The sequence below is a fragment of the Triticum dicoccoides genome, chromosome 5B, assembly GCF_002162155.2.
Source record: "Triticum dicoccoides isolate Atlit2015 ecotype Zavitan chromosome 5B, WEW_v2.0, whole genome shotgun sequence".
Taxonomy (NCBI): domain Eukaryota; kingdom Viridiplantae; phylum Streptophyta; class Magnoliopsida; order Poales; family Poaceae; genus Triticum; species Triticum dicoccoides.
Genome location: NC_041389.1, coordinates 611,776,024 through 611,799,531, shown reverse-complemented (window position 1 = coordinate 611,799,531; position 23,508 = coordinate 611,776,024). Strand labels below are relative to the sequence as shown.

General features: G+C 46.7%; 1 long non-coding RNA gene and 5 other non-coding genes across 6 annotated transcripts; all 6 read left to right on the top strand.

Annotated features, from left to right (window-relative positions):
• The first annotated feature begins 17,299 nt into the window (after window positions 1–17,299).
• Window positions 17,300–19,743, top strand: LOC119312043. The gene is made up of 3 exons (XR_005151208.1): window positions 17,300–17,430; window positions 18,249–18,667; window positions 19,528–19,743. It is a non-coding gene; the product is annotated as an uncharacterized LOC119312043 (long non-coding RNA).
• Window positions 17,552–17,640, top strand: LOC119313518. The gene has a single exon (XR_005151796.1). It is a non-coding gene; the product is annotated as a small nucleolar RNA SNOR75 (small nucleolar RNA).
• LOC119313505 lies at window positions 17,749–17,835 on the top strand. Its single transcript, XR_005151784.1, has one exon. It is a non-coding gene; the product is annotated as a small nucleolar RNA SNOR75 (small nucleolar RNA).
• LOC119313270 lies at window positions 17,887–17,953 on the top strand. The gene has a single exon (XR_005151637.1). It is a non-coding gene; the product is annotated as a small nucleolar RNA Z105 (small nucleolar RNA).
• LOC119313237 lies at window positions 18,051–18,131 on the top strand. Its single transcript, XR_005151608.1, has one exon. It is a non-coding gene; the product is annotated as a small nucleolar RNA SNORD18 (small nucleolar RNA).
• On the top strand, window positions 18,946–19,035 carry LOC119313523. Its single transcript, XR_005151800.1, has one exon. It is a non-coding gene; the product is annotated as a small nucleolar RNA SNOR75 (small nucleolar RNA).
• Window positions 19,744–23,508: the final 3,765 nt, after the last annotated feature.

Below are 23,508 nucleotides of genomic sequence, written 5' to 3'. Positions count from 1 at the left end.
TTGTCAAGTAAATCAAACTCCTCTTTTAGTCTAGCAAGATCAACCCCAAGTTTAGCCTTCTCGGAGTTTAGCACACGAGAAACAACAAGAGCATGATCAAGATCTTTCTTTAATTTAGCATGACCATCGTTGTGTGACTCCTCAAGAGCCAAACGATGAACACGCTCTTCCTCAAGTGCATTAGAGAGGTCCGATATCTCATCGGCATAGTCACGACTATGACCTTCCATCTTAGAGATGGTTTATTCATGAGCCTCGATCATGTCATTAGCTTAACCAAATTGTTCCAAGAGAGCAACAAAGTGCTTCTTGGATTTGCCCTTGAGCTTACTCATGAAAGACTCAAATTCATTTATCTCTTCATTAGACCCCTCATTTTCATCAATGCAATCCGTTAAGGAGGGATTAGTAATGATGGTAGTTTTGATGTTGGGGGTTACCTTGTTGGTGGCTTTGGCCATGAGGCACTTGGCGGTGATGTTCTCCTTGGGTGAATCGAAGAGAGACACCCGTGGAGTGGTGGCAATGGCAATGGAGGCCATGGCCACGACTTCACTATCTTCATCATCATCATCCTCATTGTATTCTTCTTGTGCCACCAACCCTTTGGTTGGAGTCTTCTTGGTGAAGTTGTTCTTCTTGGGGAAGGACTTGGCTTTGTCTTTTCGGACGAGCTTGCCACCATTGTCTTCCCACTTCTCGTAAGGGCAATCCGCAACAAAGTGGCTCACATTGCCACAATTGTAACATGTTCTCACACGTTTCTTTCCCTTGAAGCCACTTGAGTTGTTCTTGTTGAAGTTGGGCCTTGTGTTCTTCTTGCTCCAAAATTGCCTTGAAGCAAGAGCCATGTGCTCATGATAATCATATTTCATATCTTCGGGTTGCTCTCCTCATCTTCCTCTTCCTCTTATTCTTCCATACTAAACTTGGCCTTCAACGCAAGGTTGGGATTCTTTGCTCTTTGAGAATGCAACACCGCATTGTCGGCGGTCTTGTCCAAGATCCTCATTGCCACAAACTCATCCAACACTTCATTTGAGGACAAGGTGTGGAAGTCCGGCCTTTGACGGATGACGGAGGACACGGCCTTGTGGTAGGGCATCATGGCCTTGAGGAACTTGCGCTTGATCCAATTGTCATCCATATCCTTGCTTCCATGATCTCGAAGCGAGACCGTGAGAGTGGTTAATCTCCGGTAAAGCACCTGAGGTTCTTCATCTTCAATCATTGCAAATTCATCGGCTTCATCTTGCACCACTTCATAGTTGGAGCGTTAAATGCTAGCGCTTCCCTTGTAGAGGGAAACAACATGGTGCCATGCTTCCTTTGCCACGGTAAATGGTCGGAGATGTGCAATGTCTTCGGGTGGAATAGCATCTTGGAGGATGAAGAGAGCATTCTCATTGAATTTATTATCCGCGGCTTCTCTAGGGGTGAAGTTGCTTGGGTCATGCGGGTAGAAACCTTCTTTAATGATTCTCTAGAGATTAGTGTTAACATGTTTTAAACGATGCTTAAAGCGATAGACCCAAGCATCAAAATCTTCATTTTTCACAATCTTAGGGGGAGAGCCAACATGATTTAAATGAGTGGAGGGAACCGGTCCTTCGTAAGTACGAAGTGGTTCAACATGAGCATACATGCCATTTCCATTTCTACCACTAGATAAAGGAACTTTATCACTAGAAGCTTCCCCCTTGTCGGAGTTGGCATCCGCCACCTTGTTAGTGGGATCGACCACTTCCAATGGTGCGTTGGATAATTTGAGACCATCAAGAAAGTTTTTAAGCATGCCTTTGACCTTGAACGTCATGGAGGTTTTCAATGTGTCCAAAGCCACATTGAATTCCTCACGTGAGACCGAGGTTCCCTCCTTGGCCGTAGACGAGGACGGAAACACACGGGGGTGCTCCTCCTCACCATCTACGGTGTCAACCACACTCTTCGAACAGAAAGTCCTTAATAAAGAGATGAGGCTCTGATACCAATTGAAAGGATCAATATAGTTGACTAGAGGGGGGTGAATAGGCAACTAATTTTTTTTAGCTTTTCCTTACCAATTTAAGCTTTGCATCAAAGTAGGTTGTCTAGATATGCAACTAGGTGAGCAACCTATATGATGCAACAACAACAAGCACACAAGCAAGCAAGAGATGTAACACAATAAGCTTGCACAAGTAAAGGTACGAGATAACCAAGAGTGGAGCCGGTGAAGATGAGGATGTGTTACCGAAGTTCCTTCCCTTTGAGGGGAAGTACGTCTCCGTTGGAGCGGTGTGGAGGCGCAATGCTCCCCAAGAATCCACTAGGGCCACCGTATTCTCCTCACGCCCTCAGATAATGCGAGATGTCGTGATTCCACTATTGGTGCCCTTGGAGGCGGCGACCGAACCTTTACAAACAAGGCTGTGGCAATCTCCACAACTTAATTGGAGGCTCCCAACAACACCACGAAGCTTCACCACAATGGAATATGGCTCCGCAATGACCTCAACCATCTAGGGTGCTCAAACACCCAAGGGTAACAAGATCCGCAAGGGATTAGTGGGGGGAATCAAATTTCTCTTGGTGGAAGTGTAGATCGGGGCCTTCTCAACCAATCCCTAGAAAACCAACAAGTTTGATTGGCTAGGGAGAGAGATCGGGCGAAAATGGAGCTTGGAGCAACAATGGAGCTTGGGGAAGGAAGAGGTAAGTCTTCTTGGAGAATAAGAACCCTTTATATAGTGGGGGGACACATCCAACCGTTATGCAGCCTACAGGCCGCATCTGGGCGGTACTACCGTTGCCGGAGCGGTAGTACCGCTGCCACATCAGTACTACCGATGTGGCAAGCGGGCATAGGGCAACCAGGGCTGAGGGAGAAGAAGTACACGCACTAGGGTGGTACTACCGCCCTGAGGGCGGTACTACCGCCGATAAGCCGTACTGCCGCTCCCTATAGCCGCTGGAAAACAGAGTAGGGGGCGGCAGTTGCAGCGGACGTAGGAGCGATACTACCACTAAAAAGCGGTACTATCGCGCCCTACTACCGTCCCTACTACCGCTCCCCTGCGTGGTCCTTTAGGAAACCCGACATGAAAAATCGAGACCACGGCAGGGGCAGTAGTATCAGCGGCACTAACAAGCGGTACTACCGTCGATAGGCGGTACTACCGCTTAGCACCCAGCACCCCTTGTTTTGCACAACAAAGATACTACAAAGAAGCGGGAAGAAGGCAAGGGTGCAAGGAGAGAGTGAACGTGATGATTCCACCCATGCTCTTCCGAAACGGATCCCCTCTTGATAGTACGGTCATCCCTACGACTCCACCGAAAAGAAACGAAGGAAAATAATCTGTCTAAAGTGAAGTCCTCAAGGAGTAACAATCGCATAGTGCCCTTATATTAGATAACCTGAAAATATTAATGCACACGATTAGTCCGCAAAAGTATTGTCATCAATCACCAAACAAACCAGGGAAAAATATGCCCTAACAACAATCTCTTTCGAAGTATCAGGGTTTCGGACGAAAACTCATCTATTACAAAGGGATTTCATTTTTTTGAATTTATTTGAACTCCAGACTTTTTGTGTGTTGAAAATGCACCATTCAAAGCCACATCAACAATTTTCAACCCTTTCTGACTTCATTTGCTATTTTTCATGCATTTACTGATTTTTTTGAGCTAAATAACCCTGAAATTGAAAAGAAGTACACATGAACTTTGAAAAGGTTGAAAGTTGGCATGGTATCATAATTTCACCCACATAGCATGTGCTAAAAACTTGAGAGGTTTACGGTAAAAACTAGATGCACTTCATGTACAAAACAGACAATCTGTTTCGAAGTATCAGGGTTTCAGACGGAAACTCATCTATTACAAAAGGTATTTCATTTCTTCACATGTAACTGCAGTGATATCCTAGATCAAAGGCATCATCATAATAGTTGTGGAGAGAAAGTCTTCACTTTTTCTTCGCTTGTGTCCTTTGCTTATTGCGCCGTAACCATGGATAATCTTCATCATTTAATAGGGTGCTTGGGTTAGCCTTGACTTTGAAGGGAGGAATTTCATGAAACTTTTCATAATATTCAGACATGTCTGTCTTGCCCTCCAATCCCACGATGTCTCTTTTTCTGAAAGAACTATGTGGCACTTTGGCTCATCGTATGATGTATTCGCTTCCTTATCTTATTTTTTTCTCGGTTTGGTAGACATGTCCTTCACATAGAAAACTTGCGCCACATCATTGGCTAGGACAAATGGTTCGTCTGTGTACCCAAGATTGTTCAGATCCATTGTTGCCATTCCGTACTGTGGGTCTACCTGTACCCCGCCTCCTGACAGATTGACCCATTTGCACTGAAACAAAGGGACCTTAAAATCATGTCCATAGTCAAGTTCCCATATGTCCACTATGTAACCATAATATGTGTCCTTTACCCTCTTGGTTGCTGCATCAAAGCGGACACCGTTGTTTTGGTTGGTGCTCTTTTGATCTTGGGAGACCATGTAAAATGTATTCCCATTTATCTCGTACCCTTTGTAAGTTAATACAGCCGAAGATGGTCCCTTGGCCAACAAGTATAGCTCATCAGAAATAGTGTTGTCACCCCTGAGACGTGTTTGCAACCAACTGACGAAAGTCCTGATGTGTTCACATGTAATCCAGTCGTCACACTGCTTCGGGTGTTTGGAGCGCAGAATGGTCTTGTGTTCATCGACATACGAGGTCACCAAGGTAGAACTCTATAGAACTGTGTAGTGTGCTTGAGACTAAGAATGCCCGTCCCTACATATTATTGAGTCCCCTCCTAGCGTGCCTTTTCAACACAGTCTCCCCTCATATCGCGATTGTGGGAGACCAATCTTCTCAAGGTCAGGAATGAAGTCAACACAAAGCCCAATGACATCCTCTGTTTGATGGCCCATGGAGATGCTTCCTTCTGGCCTAGCGCGATTACAGACATATTTCTTTAGGACTCCCATGAACCTTTCAAAGGGGAACATATTGTGTAGAAATACAGGGCCCAGAATGACAATCTCATCGACTAGATGAACTAGGATGTGCGTCATGATATTGAAGAAGGATGATGGGAACACCAGCTCGAAACTAACAAGACATCGTGCCACATCACTCCTTAACCTTGGTAGGATTTCTGGATCGATCACTGTCGGTGTACTAGAGTAGGGGTACCCTAGTATCCCGAACTTGTGCACGGGCAGTCGCAGCACCCCGCGGCAAGGCTTGCTGGGTGACCGCCAAGATCCTCCATGGTTCCTTTGGAGCCATTCAAGAACAAAGTATTCAAGCCAAGGAGACAAGGACCCGGCAAGAGGAGCTTGCCGGGAAGGCCAACCAAGGCATCTCAAGGAACTTGCCGCGACGCGCCACGCGTCCCGGCGAGGCCCGGTGAGCGACAAGCTTCCGGACGTGACAAGACAACGACCGCGGCAAAGCGCTTGCCGCGGCAAGCTACCACTCTGTACCCGTGCTCCAGCACATCCACCAACGTGTCGCCCTGGGGCCTTTCCAGGCGCGCGTGGCAAGAGGCTGTGCAGCCAGCGGTGCACGGTGGCAAGCGGCGCTGACAAGATTGCCATCGTGGCGAGCGGTGGCCTCCCTGACGGTCCCTTTTTGCACTATTTGGGTGACGTAGACGGGCATTTAATACCTTTGTCCCCTGCCGTCAGGGTTAGGTATGATACATTGTACAGGTTGTTGTACCAACCGCAATTCCTTTTCCATTTTTACCCTTGTCTACGTTGCCACCTGTCGGAGACCACTTTAGCATATAAAAGGAGGCCCATGCGCAACGTAGAGGGGGGTGCGAAGGCAGAAAAACACTCACGCTCGGTCTCGTTAGCAGCTAGGGTGTACTGTAGCACTCAGCGCTCCCGAGCAAGAACTCAATACACTCAGACATGCAGCAGTAGGAGTGTTATCTCTCCGGAGAGCTCCGAAGCTGGGTAAACTGCTCGTGTGCTTTGCCTCGATCCGCTCTTCGTGCGACCTCCGCCCCCCGCTGAACCGAAAGGGGCTCGGTCCGCCGGTCCCATAGGTGTTCGTGGATCAGCTTCCCCGACATCTTTTGGCGTGCCAGGTAGGGGGCGTTGAGGTTGTGTGAACCTGATCCGGCGTTCACACGAGCTAGATCTTCATCTTCTTCATCGACATGCCACCGAAGAAGAAGGCTTCGGCGGCAGCTGTTCCGTCCACGTCGATCCCACCACCACCGGAGCAAACGGGTGGTGGGGTAGACGCCGGCGGAAGAACGGGCATCGACGAGGGAGCTCACGGTGCTGCCAGGTCCAAGGGCAAGGCTGTGCAGACCTCGGCGTCCGTACATGCATCGCGCCCATCTCAGGAGGCGCAGGACCGACAGCGTCATGGTATTCGCAGGGCCATACGTTCGTTGGACCAAGATCGAGCTGGTGGATCTCGGGGTGCTCAAGACCAGCATGCACGCCAACATGCTGGCACGAGCGAGACACGGTCGCCTGGACGGGATACTGCTCCTTCTAACATAGTTAGAAGTCCGAGCATATCCCGCTCCTCACACCGTTCACCACTGCCGCCCACCACTCCAACAGAAGCTTTGGCGCGAGCTCAACTGCTCCTGGATTACCCTCCAATGGCAGACAAGATCGATGAATGGAGGGCCACCATTCAGAGTCTCATCGGCTTCGCCAACGGCGACACTCCGCGACAGCCGAGTACATCGCTGCCGCGGCAGGACTGCCGGGCACGAGCCGATGGCGACGAAACCGGTGGGGGTGCAACCACCATGCACTCTCCACCCCGAAGGCCAAGATCGCCGACTCGCCGGATCCACCTCGACAGCGACTCCACCGCATCATCGGATCCACGAGCTCGTCGCGATCAGCGCCAAGTTCTTCATGAACGACAGCAAGAAGACGCTCGAACTCGCATCGAGCGCCAAAGAGAAGCGCGGCGTCGATCGGACCAGCGCGTTGGGCCCTCTGTCGACATGCATGCACCAGGGGAACCAGGCGACTTGCCGTACGCGGTAGGTTGCCCTGCGTTCACTTGTGAGCTGCGGCAAGTCCAGTGGCCCAGCATGAAGAATTTCAAGCCAGTGTGCTGAGGAGCAGTCTGCTCCGCAAGCCCTAGGGTTTGTTCCGTTGAAGCAGACGCTCCCGACAAGTTTTGCTCCGGCAAGCTTGCCGGGGAACGTCAAGCTCCGGCTGAGCCGCAGGTTCTCGCCGTAGAAGCGGATGTTCCCGCAGCAGCAGATGTGCCTTTAGTCCTTGTTGTCGAGCCGCAAGCTCCAGCATGGGCACAGCAGATTGTCCGTTTCCTTCAGACAGGAGAACTTCCCGAAGAGCAAGAAGAAGCGGAAAGAGTAGCCCGGCAGTCAAGTATGTACCAGTTTGTCGACAACACACTGTACAGAAGAAGACTCAACGGCGTGAAATTGAAGTGTATTCACCGGGAAGACGGACAAAAGTTGTTGGCAGAGATACATGGAGGCATATGTGGTCACCACATTGGCGCAAGAGCACTTGCCGGCAAAGCGTTCCGGCAAGGTTTCTTTTGGCCGACAGCCCTCCAGGATGCAACTGCACAAGTAACCAAGTGTGAAGCGTGCCAGTTCCATTCCAAATAGATACACCAGCCAGCTCAAGCTCTCCAGACGATCCCTTTATCCTGGCCATTTTCGGTCTGGGGGCTCGACATCCTCGGCCCCTTTCCCCGAGCTGTCGGGGGCTTTGAGTACTTGTACGTTGCAATCGACAAGTTCACAAAGTGGCCAGAAGTGGAAGCAGTGAGGAAGGTGACAGCACAGTCAGCAGTCAAGTTCTTCAGGTCGATTGTTTGCCGCTTCGGGATCCCTAACAGGATCATCACCGACAACGGCACGCAATTCACGAGCCGCACCTTCATGCAGTACGTCCAAGATCTTGGCGCCAAGGTCTGCTTCGCTTCTGTTGCTCATCCGAGAAGTAACGGTCAAGCGGAGAGGGCGAATGCTGAAGTGCTGCGTGGGCTCAAGACCAGGACTTTCGATAGGCTGCGCAAGTGCGGAAAGAACTGGATTGAGGAGCTGCCAGTGGTTCTTTGGTCGGTCAGGACGATGCCAAATCGAGCCACTGGACAGACACCTTTCGCTCTAGTCTATGGAGCAGAGGCAGTTCTCCCCATGGAACTCGTATACGGGTCACCTCGAGTGCTCGCTTATGATGAGCTTGAGCAAGAGCAGTCGCGACAAGACGACGCGCTGCTCCTTGAGGAGGACCGTCTTCAGGCCGATGTACGAGCTGCTCGATACCAGCAAGCTTTGCGCCGCTACCATAGCCGCAAAGTTAATGCCAGAAGTTTCGAGGAAGGCGACCTTGTTCTTCGGCGCGTTCAGTCCCCCAAGAATTCCAACAAGTTGACGCCAAAGTGGGAAGGCCCTTACCGGGTGAAACGAGTCACTAGGCCTGGCGCTGTCCGCCTTGAGACCGAAGATGGCATTCCGGTGAGCAACTCCTGGAACATTGAGCATCTTCTTAAGTTTTACCCGTAAGGCGCGGTTGCCGGAACCTGTTCCGGCAACCACCTTTCGTACAAGTCTTGCCGATGTTGCATGTAATCCTCTGTACGAAGCCGGGCGCAGACCCCGTGCATAAGTAAAGCTCATGTGCTCCGCACATCTTGTCAATTTCATGCTTTCTACTTTTCTTTGCACGCATTATCTGAAACTTTGTGCAGCGCCTACCCCCAGTAAGCAATAATGAGCCGTAAGGCCCCATATCTTTATTTTCTCTTCTTTCTCTTTCTCAAAGAAAGGAAGGTTCCCTCGCCCACAAGTTTGCGTGGGGAAAGGAGAAGATAATGGTGTGGACCAAGCGTCGTTCGAGGAAGTTTCACCTTACCGGGAAGCAAACGACAGAAAAGCTAAGTTGCTAAAGTTTGAGCAATCAGTTTTAAAATTTTTAAGTTATCTTCCTCGAACGACCGTGCTTTGTATGGAAAACCTGTGCGCGGAGGAACCAACTCGTAGCTAGTTGCGCCCTTACTTTGTTTCGAGTCCGCTCAACAACTTAAGTGAGCTGCGACTAGTTGCGACAAGGTTTCTTGTCGGTAGCGGCACCGCCAGCAGGCTGTTGACGTCCCGCACTCAGCGCTCGCGGCTAAGGTGCCTGCACCGACAAGTTCCCTAAAAGCGTAGGGCCAAAACATACAAAGGAAGGAATCAAGTAAAGGAAATAACATAGCAATCGCTACCCAAAATAGAATCATATTATAAGATAGCTTGTCGCAGCTCTAACAGATTGTTCTCATAACATGACCAGCAGCAACAAGCCCAGGGGAGCTTGATGAAGACGCCATCGCCGGCCTTCAAATAGGCGCCGGGCTGGGGCTCTCCGGAGCCTGACGCTGCAGCAGCGGCAGAGGGATCGGCGGTCGACGTAGCGCCTGACGCTCCTGCGGCCTCGGGGCCGTCAGTGCGATCGCCGGACCCCTCGCCAGCTTCTGCGGCGACAGCTTTGACGGCCTCTCCGCCGGCGGGATCATCGGCGCCGGCCTCTTCTTCGGTGGCAGCGGCGTCGTTGGCATCTCCGCGCACGTTCTCATCGCCGGCGACCTCGGTTTCCATCGGCTCCGTGGCAGATGGACCTGACGACCGGAAAAGGGAGAAAAGTCAAGCAAATATTCAAAAAGAAAATCAGAAGAAGAAGAACCCAAGGGAAGTTTTCAAGCAAGAGGATTACCTGTACTAGGATCTACAGCCGTAGTCTCCGCCACCGAGGGGTCGCTGGTGCTGTCCCTTGCCAGAGAACTGCCCCTTGCCAAAGACTTCTCCCTTACCGGAAAATTGTCCCTTGCCGGAGAACGCTCCCTTGCCGGAGAATCCTCCCTTGGCGGTGTAGTCGAAGCAGAGGGCATGTCGGGAGCGGCTTCCGGGCACTCCTGGTGAGACTGCTCTGCTCCTACGCAAACCAAGAATCAGATGTCAGCAAAGAAAGAGCACCCATGCGCGCCTAACAGCAGGAAGTAAACCATATACTTACGCTGGGGGTTGCTTTGGGGAATAGTTGGCGGGTCCGGCAAGGTGGTCTCGGACACACCCCCTGCTGTCGCGGTGGGTTCGTCCTCGATGACAATCACCGGGACCTTGGCTCTCTTCGCCGCTCTCTGGGCCAGAGTCCTGAAAAGGAATGGGTTCAGAGTAAAGCAAATCAGATACGAGACAAAACAGCAAGAATTGAAGAACTACAAGTACAGCAAGGAGGGAGGGGGCAGACGTTCCGTCTTTCCGAATAAAGAAACCACCCACGATCTCTCCCACGACGCCGCATTTGACGCGTGCCGTTCGAGGAGGGCGCGGTGGATACAGAGTGAGATACGGCGTAACCCAGGCCGTGCGTGCCCGTGCCCTGTTTTGGGCCTGGCCCAACAGCGCTCGGCACCGTGTGTGGCCCAGGCCCGGGGGCTCCTGTCGGTGTACTAGAGTAGGGGTACCCTAGTATCCCGAACTTGTGCACGGGCAGTCGCAGCACCCCGCGGCAAGGCTTGTCGGGTGACCGCCAAGATCCTCCATGGTTCCTTTGGAGCCAGTCAAGAACAAAGTATTCAAGCGAAGGAGACAAGGCCCCTGCAAGAGGAGCTTGCCGGGAAGGCCAACCAAGGCATCTCAAGGAACTTGCCGCGACGCGCCACGCGTCCCGGCGAGGCCCGGTGAGCGACAAGCTTCCGGACGCGACAAGACAACGACCGCGGCAAAGCGCTTGCCGCGGCAAGCTACCACTCTGTACCCGCGCTCCAGCACATCCACCAACGTGTCACCCTGGGGCCTTTCCAGGTGCGCGTGGCAAGAGGCTGTGCAGCCAGCGGTGCGCGATGGCAAGCGGCGCTGACAAGATTGCCATCGTGGCAAACGGTGGCGTCCCTGACGGTCCCTTTTGCACTATTTGGGCGACGTAGACGGGCATTTAATGCCTTTGTCCCCTGCCGTCAGGGTTAGGTATGATACACTGTACAGGTTGTTGTACCAACCGCAATTCCTTTTCCATTTTTACCCTTGTCTACGTTGCCACCTGTCGGAGACCCCTTTAGCATATAAAAGGAGGCCCATGCGCAACATAGAGGGGGGTGGGAAGGCAGAAAAACACTCACGCTCGGTCTCGTTAGCAGCTAGGGTGTACTGTAGCACTCAGCGCTCCCGAGCAAGAACTCAATACACTCAGACATGCAACAGTAGGAGTGTTATCTCTCCGGAGAGCTCCGAAGCTGGGTAAACTGCTCGTGTGCTTCGCCTCGATCCGCTCTTCGTGCGATCTCCGCCCCCCGCCGAACCGAAAGGGGCTCGGTCCGCCGGTCCCATAGGTGTTCGTGGATCAGCTTCCCCAACAATCACCTTCCGGGAGATTGCATTGAGGAATGAACATAGCTTCACAATGGCTAATCGAACATTTTCCGCTAGAAGCCCCCTGAATGCAACCGGAAGCAGTTGCATCATAATCACAAGGCAGTCATGAGACTTTAGGTTCTGGAACTTTTTCTCTGGCATATTTATTATTCCCTTTATATTCGACGAGAAGCTAGATGGGACCTTCATACTGAGCACGCATTCAAAGAAGATTTCCTTCTCTTCTTTGGTAAGAGCGTAGCTGGCAGGACCTTCATACTGCTTTGGAGGCATGCCGTCTTTTTCGTGCACACGTTGCTGGTCCTCCCGTGCCTTCAGTGTATCTTTTGTTTTCCCATACACGCCCAAGAAGCCTAGTAGGTTCACACAAAGATTCTTCATCACGTGCATCGCGTTGATTGAAGAGCTAACCTCTAGGTCTTTCTAGTAGGGTAGGTCCCAAAATATAGTTTTTTTCTTCCACATGGGTGCATGTCCCTCAGCGTCATTCGGAACAGATAGTCCACCGGGACCCTTTCCAAAGATTACTTGTAAAGCATTGACCATAGCAAGTATGTGATCACAGTACGGACGACGGGCTTCTTCTGGTGATCTGCCTTGCCTTTCTTTTGACATTGATGGTTGGTTGGAAGAAATCGACGATGCCCTAGGTACACATTCTTCCTGCATTTGTCTAGGTATATACTTTTGGTGTCATCTAAACAATGCGTGCGTGCGTGGTATCCCTTGTTTGTCTGTCCTGAAAGGTTACTGAGAGCAGGCCAATCATTGATGGTTACAAACAGCAATGCATGTAGGTCAAATTCCTGTTGTTTGTGCTCATCCCACAAATGTACACCGTTTCCATTCCACAGCTGTAAAAGTTCTTCAACTAATGGCCTTAGGTACACATCAATGTCGTTGTCGGGTTGCTTAGGGCCTTGGATGAGAACTGGCATCATAATGAACTTCCGCTTCATGCACAACCAAGGAGGAAGGTTATAGATACATAGATTCACAGGCCAGGCGTTGTGATTGCTGCTCTGCTCCCCAAAAGGATTAATTCCATCTGAGCTTAAACCAAACCATACGTTCCTTGCGTCACCTGCAAAGCCCTCCCAGTACTTTCTCCCGTCAGCGGGTGCTCTCAACTTCCCGTCTTTCTTACAGTCCTCTCTGTGCCATCGCATCAACTTGGCGTGCTCTTTGTTTCTGAATAGACATTTCAACTGTGGTATTATAGGAGCATACTACACACCTTGGCAGGAACCCTCTTCCTGGGGTGCATGCCGTCAACATCACCAGAGGCATCTCGTCTGATCTTATACCGCAATGCACCGCATACCGGGCGTGCGTTCAAATCCTCGTACGCACTGCAGTAGAGGATGCAGTCATTAGGGCATGCATGTATCTTCTGCACCTCCAATCCTAGAGGGCATACAACCTTATTTGCTGCATACGTACTGTCGGACAATTCGTTATCCTTTGGAAGCTTCTTCTTCAATATTTTCAGTAGCTTCTCAAATCATTTGTCAGGTACACCATTCTCTGCCTTCCACTGCAGCAATTCCAGTGTGGTACCGAGCTTTGTGTTCCCATCTTCGCAATTGGGCATGATCCTTTTTTGTGATCCTCTAACATGCGGTCGAACTTCAGCTTCTCCTTTACACTTTTGCACTGTCTCTTTGCATCAACAATGACCCGACGAAGATTATCATCGGGCATATCGTCTGGTTCCTCTTGATCTTCAGCTTCCCCGTTGCAGCATCACCGTATTCAGGGGGCACATAGTTGTCATCATCCTCTTCTTCTTCGCTGTCTTCCATCATAAACCCTCTTTCTCGTGCTTGGTCCAAACATTATAGTGTGGCATGAAACCCTTATAAAGCAGGTGGGTGTGAAGGGTTTTCGAGTCAGAGTAAGACCTCATATTCCCACATATAGGGCATGGACAACACATAAAACTATTCTGCTTGTTTGCCTCAGCCACTACGAGAAAATTATTCACGCCCTTAATGTACTCGGAGGTGCGTCTGTTACCGTACATCCATTGTCGGTTCATCTGCATGCATCATGAATAAATAAGTGACCAAATTAATAGAAGTTCATCATCACATTAAAGCCAAAGTACATAAATAGTTCTCATTGAACAACATATAGCTCTCCACAGCATCTAATTAAACATACATTGAAACTATGTAAAACATTTCAATGCAACAACAAATGCGATCATAATCGCAACTAAGGTAACAATTGATCCAACGGCATAATGATATTAAGCCTCAGTATGAATGACATATTTTCTAATCTTTCTAATCTTCAAGCGCATTGCATCCATCTTGATCTTGTGATCATCGACGACATCCGCAACATGCAACTCCAATATCATCTTCTCCTCCTCAATTTTTTCCATTTTTTCCTTCAAGTAATTGTTTTCTTCTTCAACTAAATTTAACCTCTCGACAATAGGGTCGGTTGGGATTTCCGGTTCACATACCTCCTAGATAAAAAAATCTATGTCACGTTGGTCGGCATAATTGTCATAAACACTAAATGGACCAAATAGTTATAAAAGATAATATATACCACATCCGAATCATAAACAGGACGAGGGCCGATGGAGACGGATACCAAAACCATCGCACTATATAATAACAAACAATAATAAAAGTAAGAAAATTACACAAGTATCTATCTAAATCATACAAGTAAGAACTTTTTTCTTTGAGAAAGAAGATAAGATCAAGAGGCTCACCATGATGGTGCCGGCGACGAGATCGGCGCGGGCAATCGACGGCTGTGAGGATGGGGACGTGACATGACAGACCGCTAAACCTAAACAAATCTAGAGGAAAATGGACTTTGGACAAGTACTTCGAGAGGAGAAAGCTTAAGTGCGGCTCAACATTTTATCGAACGCCTCGTGTGCATAGGAGGTGAGCTAGAGCACCACAAAGCTCTCTCCCACAACCGGCCAAAAAAACAGAGCACTTCATTGCTCTGCTCGCGGGCAAGGAGGTATATATAGGCATCTCATTGGTCTCGGTTCGTGGCTGGAACCGGGACAAAATGTGGTCCTTTAATCCCGATTCCAGCCACAAACCGGGACTAAAGGTTGTGGGCCAGGAACGAGGCCCTTTGATCCTGGTTCGTGTTTGGAACCGGTACCAAAGGGGCGAGACGAACCAGGACCAATGCCCCACGAGGCTCGGCCGGCCTCCTGGCCTCACGAACCGAGACCTATGCCCCCATGGGTCCCGGTTCGTGACTGACCCGGGATTAATGGGCTTATGTGGCTGGACTGAAGCCCGGTTTTCTACTAGTGAGTATGCGTGTATGTGTTTATTATAGGGATGAGTGTATGCGCATATATATGAGCGCATGCATGTGTACTGTGTTAAAAAAAAGCACCAGCACCTGCCCCAAAATCAAGTGATGGGGGCACCTCTTCTACCATTACAGCCCCTGCTACACATACAACCGTAATCCCACAAGGATCAATCAACAATTAAATCCACAGAACTGAAGGTTGTGGAGATTGGAGAAGAGGATATGTACATCATGGAAGCAAGATACATGGACAAGACGGCACGAAGGATGGTGTTGTAAGGACACAAAAGTCACCCTAAAGCACTTGGAGAAATTCAAAATTAGGTGGCTTATTTTGGTTGGGCCACTTTCTCGTAGTGTGGACCAAACCATGTATATTAACTCCTTTTTGGTTCAAACATACTAGACAAAAGGTTTGTGGGCCTCGGAAAAATGCAAAGCAAATTAAACTAAAGGGAAGTGATGGACGGAAATTGACTGCAATGCTAATGATGGATTGGTGGCCTCAGACGAGAAGGACAGCCGGGCACAATGGAAACCTTAGATTGGAACTGACGTGGGATGCTTTCATCCACGACAGTGAGCCCTTGGACCTCCAAGGGAGTGTGAGAGGAGATGTGATTTTCTTATATGAACAAAGCGAGTGCAATTGAGTTGAGAGTTAAGCTAGGGTTGATTTAGTCATATTGTTGAGAGTGATGGTCGCTCGGGGAGCCTTGTCCTTTTTTATAACCAGTCTAATGAAGTGGTGTTGAATTATTCTTCTCCAAACTTTATTGGTGGAATTGTTATGGTGAAAATAATGCTTCATGGTGCTTGACGGGATATTATGGACAACCTACTTGGGATAGGAAGCACCTGTCCTGGACATACTCGTGCAACGTAATGCGGCTGGTCCATGGTTAGTTTTTGTGATTTTAATGAGAGATTGGTGGAAAGTGAGAAGGAGGGTGGTGATGTTCGACCTCAACAGTTGATGCATAATTTCACAGGTTGTGTGGACTTCAATAGACCACGATTATTGGTGATCAGTTTACCTAGAGCCAAGGCATCACTAAGTAATGAGGCGTGTGCGGATAAATTGCCATATGCGTTGGGTTGGTTCATGAGCACCATGTCCATTCAGACCATTGATCTATTCTCCTTCATATTTAAAAAAAATATGTTTTCTCTCAACAATCGAAGGCCCGAAAAAAGTTTGAAGCCCGTTGGTTGTGTGAAGAAACCGTTAATGCGGTAGTCCAATTGGCTTGGGAGCGAGCAAGCTAGGCCACCCTTGCCTGATCGTACCAAGGTTGTTCATAAAGATCTACACAAGAGGGATCTGGAGGTTCTGAAAGGCCCAAATAAGAGGATATCGAAGCTAAGAAAATACCTTCAGAAATGGAGACAAAGTGATCTGACGGGGAGATTAGGGATAAAAAAGATCTTCAAATATTGAGAATCTTCTTTTTGTTAGGCTAGATATTGAGAATCTTCTGTATCAACAAGAATTGATTTGGTTATAGAGAGGACGAGCTAATTGGTTGCTTCATGGAGATCGGAATACATCATTTTTTTCATAAACTTGCTTCAAAGAAGAAAAAAGGGAAAGTACATTAAGAGGCTACTTGATAATACATGGGTACGGAGAGAAGGTACAAATTATCTCAGTAGTTTGTTACAAGGTACTTTATCGATTTGTTCTCATCAGAAGTAGTTGATTACAAGTTACTTTAGAAGCAAGCGAGTAGCAACTACATCAAACCGCAGCAACGGGTTGTTCAACTATATGGGACGAAGTTTGGTCCCTAGTTTTTAAACAAGACTTGGCTACATCAGTATGATTAGTCCTGGCGAAACAATATGTGGTTGAATGGTTAGAAGGACAATGGTATTCTCAGCCCATTAGTATTCAAGTCCTGGTGCTTGCATTTATTTTGGATAGACGCCTATGATGACTTTGTAAAATTTAGATAATATGCTGACTCAGTCTTTCAGAGATGCTCATAGGGATAGGATGTGCGTGTGTGTGTTTATATGGATGAATATATGCGCATATATATACGAGCGCTTACGTTTATACTGTGTTAAAAATAGTATAATTAATGGTGAATGTGCTGCACCAACAGTTGCGCACCAGCGCCATCATTATCCCATAATTTACAACTTTATGTTACGTGATTGTGTAAATAAATACTTAACAAATCTTGCTCATGATTTTATTTTGTAATCATTTATTTTGACTTATGAAAGAAAATATAATTTATTTGATAAGTCAATAAAAGATGAGACGATATTTTTGAACCAAAAAGATGAGATGATTAAGGCGGTTCCCAAGGAATGGTTATAAAAAAAATGTTGGACGAATCACTCCGTCTGGACTCTGGCAGAAAAAGGAACGCTACTCTTTTTTTTAAGTAAAAAAAAAGAGAATAAAAGTAAAGACTGGTCAAGTTTCTTTTTTCCCCATTCAGGAAATCAAGTCCAGTCAAATGTTAGCGTGGGCCTATGCGTTGTTTGGAGGCCCAACAGGCCCAGAAACCAGAGGAACTAATCGGATCAGAACGCCATTCACTGGCTGATCCGAGCCGTCCACGCGTCCGATCCCGCTAGGGTTTTCCCCTCTTCAGCACCCAGCCCGTATAAGTACGAGGCGAGAGCCCCCGCCGCCAACAATCTACGGAGATCGGGTTCGTCCACACACTCCCGCCGCCACCACCGCCGCGAACCGGAGAGCGAGGCCGACACCGCCGCCGCGATGAGGGCCAAGGTTCTTACTGCCCTTCGTCTACCTTTCTCTCCTGTTAGCTGCTTCGCGACCGCGTTAGATCTGGACATGTGCTAGTGTTTATAGAGTGTTCGTTCTCGCTGTTGCTTGCGTGATTAGTGGTTTTCTGTGATGATCAACACTGATTAGATGTCCGATCTAATCCATTCCATCCAACCGTGGGGACAAAAATGAGGCATTTGTCTGAGGGAACCGCTGCTATTTCGACCAGATTTGCTCCCTCTATTAGATCTAATTACTGCCTCTAGTTATGTTAGCCAGATTTATGTGTTTTTTTGGCTGTTTTAGTTTGTCCATAGTTCTCTGTGATGATTAAAACAGATTACGAGTCTGATGTAATCCATTCTATTACACCATGTGGACAATCGAGGCATTTGTCTGAGAGAACTCTGATTGTTTAGCTCATTTTCCACTGTTTTTTTGGGTATAATTGCGTCGTTGGCATGATGAGGAAGACAATTGTTGTCCGATCTATTTGATGATAAAATCCTCCTACTCATTCTGAATGTCAAACCGACTGCAGATCTATACTTTGCTTAGCTAGTTCTTTGGATATCTTAGCATAATTGATTCCTATTTGCCTTTGAAATCGACTTTAGTCTGGGAAATGATGAAGAACAATTGGTCCGTGTTTCTGAAAATCACGTGATGATATCCAATGAAACACTCAATCTTCTGATTCCAAAACAAGTTGCACTTTCTGTTCCTTTTCATCTGGAAAACTTGTTATGTTCCTAAGCATCTTCTATAGCACCCATGCAATTTATGCTGATGCTAGGCATTGTTGCTGTAATTTGCAGTGGAAGAAGAAGAGGATGAGGAGGCTCAAGAGGAAGCGCCGAAAGATGAGGCAGCGATCCAAGTAGGCGGTAAGCATCATCTTGCATCCAGGCAGCGGAACTCTGAGGGGTGATGGCATTGTCTAGTGATTCTTGATTTGTTCTGTTGTTTTGGCTGTGGAAGTTGCTTTTACCTGTGTTTGGTCAAATTTAGTTGTTTAATACTAGTCTGGCTATGTTCCAGGACTGAGTTTTATGTAATGTGAGGATTATATGTGTTTGTGACCTAATTTTATGCACCTATTATCCTTGAGGTACTCTGAAATGTGCCTTTTGGCCCTGCATTTGTTGTGTCAGTTATTTTATCTTTTTGCGGTGTGACAGGTCCTTTTCTTTGCTCCGAGATGAACAAATACCAGGAACATTGCAGATATTTGCAGGTTCATTAATTTTCTTTTTACCTCACAAGGGAAACAAAAGTTGAACCAGTGACACTTCCAGCATTGGTAGCTGCCAGTGAATTGGAGCCTCAGTTGAACAACTGAACTTGATTTATTGCTTAAGCACCATGCGGTAATTTGATCTTAGACATGGGAATGAATTGGTTGAGATTAACAATGGTGGTCAGTTTGAATAAAATACCAACTGATGAACATCATGGCTCCAAGAACTGATGGCAACAATGTATTCGTTCTACCACTTATTGTCACTTTCAGCTTCTCTGTATTTACTGCTATTTCACAGACGATGAGTCTGATTTAATCCATTCTATTACACCATGTGGACGATTGAAGCATTTCTCAGGGAACATGCTTAGGTCTAGTTCTTTTTTGGCCTATGGCTGGGTGTGGAAATAAGCTGCCCCTAGAAGCTCAACCTAAAATTTCATTTTATAAGCCTGCTATAAGTAAGGAGGGGCAACTTATTTCCACAGCCAGCCATAAGCTCCAAAAGAACTAGCCCTTAGTCTTTTAACTTTACTATTCCATTTTTGGTTTAATAACTCATGTTCTTGAATGTCAAATGCATATATAAGTACTCCCTTTTGTTGCAAAGATTCATCACATTGTTACAATCTTGTCATTTGCCAAATACTAGATTGCAGGACATGTCCTTATTATTTTTCTTTATTATTGCTTTTTGTTTGTTCATTTAACAAAACTGACCACACACAATGAGAATTAAATCCGAACACCCAATACTCTTGTTTCCAACAAATAAAGTACATTGCATTTGGTGTCCTGCCTTGCACTATTTACATGCAAATTATATTGTACATTGCGTTTGAAATAATGTGCAGTGGAAGAACAAGAGAATGACGAGGCTCAAGAGGAAGTGCCAAAAGATGAGGCAACGATCAAAGTAGGTGAGCAATTGCGAAGGTTTGATTAAGTCTTGGTCAATTCCTGATGCCGCGTCCTCTTGAATCCTGATGGTGATTCTGGTTGTGGCAAATGTGGATCTTATGTAATCACTCATTAAATATCCTGAACTTTAAATATATAATTTGCCACTACCTTGCTCTCTCAACGAATTGATTAGTTGCGCTCGGCTTGCAAGTCTTTCCTGACACGACAGTTTCTTCAATATTTGATTGGTACAAACCACAAATAACGAGGTGTTTCTATCTCTTGTGCCATGTTTACTCACGCGCAACGGCTATTCAACAAAAGTATTGCTAGTTAGTTGTCGGATTGTTAATTACTCCCTCCGTTCCCGAATAATTGTCTTTCTAGCCATCTCAAATGGACTACAACATACGGATGTATGTAGACATGTCTTAGAGTGTAGATTTATTTATTTTGCTTTGTATGTAGTCACTTGTTGAAATCTCTAGAAAGACAATTATTTAGGAACGGAGGGAGTAGTTATCTCTTATGTTGTTTTTGTTTCTCCATTGCATTTGTGAAGATGCTGGATGCTCCGCTAAAGATAACAATCAGTTCACCCTTGCATGCAGTTTGGTCAGGGTATGCACGGAATTTTGAGCAGTTAACTAAGATAGATCAGACTATTCAGATATGTTAATTATATCATTGGCAGTGCTATTGAAAATACTTTGCCCATCCAGAATTAAATAAGTTTGATTCTACATGGAATTATTATTTACATAAAATACATATGGGCTGAAAAAATGGAAGGAATCTTTTTAATTGACTTCACATGAGGATGGCAGTCATCAAGTTAAAGAGTCATTTATACTTTTCTAGAGTGGCATGGCCTTCTCATTGTGATATGACCCCATGTAATATAAATACCGGGATCGTCGATGTTTCGCCTAAAGTTGGTGTTGTCCGAAAATATGCTGCATATATATTAGAGTACGTGCGGCCAAGCTACAATGATGAACAACTAGTTTTTGTTGTTCAAAATACAAAGTGTGCGGGTCAAACAGAGACTGGTGCATTTATTTCAGGAGATAAACAAACGAGTAATAACACTAATCCTTGTGAAGAAGCTAAGGCTCTACACATACTATTATCAAGGAGACCAATTAATTAAAGTTGAGGATCTTGTATTGGATGTAAGTGTTTAGATGGCAGGTGCAAGAAATCGTATTTTTGTTCCTATTTTTGCCCTGTAACATGCACCGAAAGGACATGTATGTTTTCTTAAACATAAGCACGAATTAAAGTAACATTTGTATTACTTCCATATTGTGGCACTTTGCCTATTTCTTCCTAGTTGTACAATTCCAGATGTGCTAATCTCCCAACTAGTGCCTAGTTGTTACTAATTTTGCTTGTATATGTTATTATAGCTTATTAAGCCTAATGGATAAAGATTTTTTTAATGGGGAATATATTAATATCAAGTAGATACCAATTACGCTTAGCCTATGCACCAACAAGACTCGTAAGAACATCCAGGATGCGCACGGCCAAAAAATAAAATAATAAGAGAGAAAAAACATGTCACGACGGGCCCTTATGCAATCAAGGTGTCCAAAAAAGCGTCATATATACTAGTCCTTGTTTTCCTTCGAAGGAGATGTCCGGAACTCACTGATGGCCAGATCAAAGAGCATTGATCACATGTAGAACAGGGACTTCACGCGAAGAGCACGAGGGCCACCACGTGGCCGATTTATCTTAGGAGACATGAGATCCCCCCGAAAACCAGGCCCATCCCCCCTGGACGGGCAGTACCGGCCAACCCCCTAGTCGTAGCCTCTTTGGATCAACGAACCGACCTCCAGTTGGATATGGGTAGAGACGAGCTCGAGGGATGGTAGCCCCGCACCACGGGCGCGGCTAGATGCGGGCCTACCTCGCCGCTGACAGCGAACTCCAGGCCGGCCACCCAAGCTGGATGACGGAGAGCAAGGATAACCGATGACGGCGCATCTGAGGCGCTGGGGTTCGGGAGGAGCGGCACGGGGAGCGAGGAAGGGGAAGGAGGAGTGGGGCGTCCTCGCCGCTGCCAACACACGTCAGGGCTTCGTCCAGTAGGGACTACCGGCGGCGGCGAGGGAAGGGGCGAAGGAGGAGGGGCCGGTGGCTGATGTCTACTACGCAACCTTCTTCTTGTAGACTCGTGTTGGGCCTCCAAGTGCAGAGTTCTGTAGGACAGTAGAAAATTTCCCTCAAGTGGATGACCTAAGGTTTATCAATCTGTGGGAGGCGTAGGATGAAGATGGTCTCTCTCAAACAACCCTCCAACCAAATAACAAAGTCTCTCGTGTCCCCAACACACCCAATATAATGGTAAATTGCATAGGTTCACTAGTTCGACGAAGAGATGGTGATACAAGTGCAATATGGATGGTAGATATAGGTTTTTGTAATCTGAAAATATAAAAACAGCAAGGTAACTAGTAATAAAAGTGAGCAAAAATGGTATTGCAATTCTTGGAAACAAGGACTAGGGTTCATACTTTGACTAGTGCAAGTTCTCTCAACAATGATAACATAATTAGATCATATGTCAATTCCTCAACGTGCAACGAAGAATCACTCCAAAGTTCCTATCGCGCAGAACATAAGATGAAATTGCTTGTAGGATACGAAACCACCTCAAAGTTATTCTTTCTGATCGATCTATTGGGCTATTCCTATAAGTGCCACAAACAACCCTAGAGTTCGTACTAAAATAACACCATATGACACACATCAATCAACCCTAATGTCACCTAGATACTCCACTATAACCAATAGTATTCATGTGTCAATTATAAGATATGCATCAAACAACTTCAGATTTATAATATTCAATCCAACACAAAGAACTTCAAAAGTATCCCAAGATTTCTATCGGAGAAAGGAATATGAAAATGCATACCAACTGATGTCTACTTGAACTACATCGGTATTTACCCAAAGAGGAAGGGATGATGCAGCACAACGACGGTAGGTATTTCCCTCAGTGATGAGACCAAGGTTATCGAACCAGTAGGAGAACCAAGAAACACAACGCAAACAACCCCTGCACACAAATAACAAATACTCGCAACCCGACGTGTTAAAGGGGTTGTCATCCCTTTCAGGTAATGGTGCCACAAAACGACTTAGAGCTCCCAACACTTTCCATGCTAGATACATCATAGGTGGTTCCCAAACAGAAAATAAAGTTTATTACTTTTTCCACCATACTTTCACTTTCCAAGGCTTGTCAGTATCCACGGGTGCCCTCCATACCAACACTTTTCAAGGAATTTATTATTTGACAACATAAAGTAAATTCATTTTTTTCATTTCGGGACTGGGCATCCCTAATACCTTTGTCGTACTCTCGTGCAATGGCAAGTGAATAAACACTCATCGTGAGAATAACACATTTGAAAATATCGGCCACCCCTCACCGCCTCGCGAGCGGTACGAGCACACAAAAGAGAAATTTATTTTGAAAATTTGAGATGGCACATGCAAATTTGCTTAGAACGGCACGGAAATACCACATATAGGTAGATATAGTGGACTCATATGGCAAAACTGGTTTAAATGGTTTTGGATGCACAAGTAGTGATCATACTTAGTGCAAAATGAAGGCTAGCAAAAAGATTGAGAGGCGCCCAACCAAGAAACAAAAAATCTCATACCCAAGCATTAAGCATAAGTAACAACGAATAATGCACCATAAGTAGGATGTAATTTCATTGCAAAACTATTGACTTTCTGTTGGGGAATGCGGTAATTTCAAAAATTTCCTACGATCACGCAAGATCTATCTATATGATGCATAGCAACGAGAGGGGAGAGTGTGTCCATGTACCCTCGTAGACCGAAAGCGGAAGCGCTAGTTAACACGGTTGATGTAGTCAAACGTCTTCGCGATCAAACCG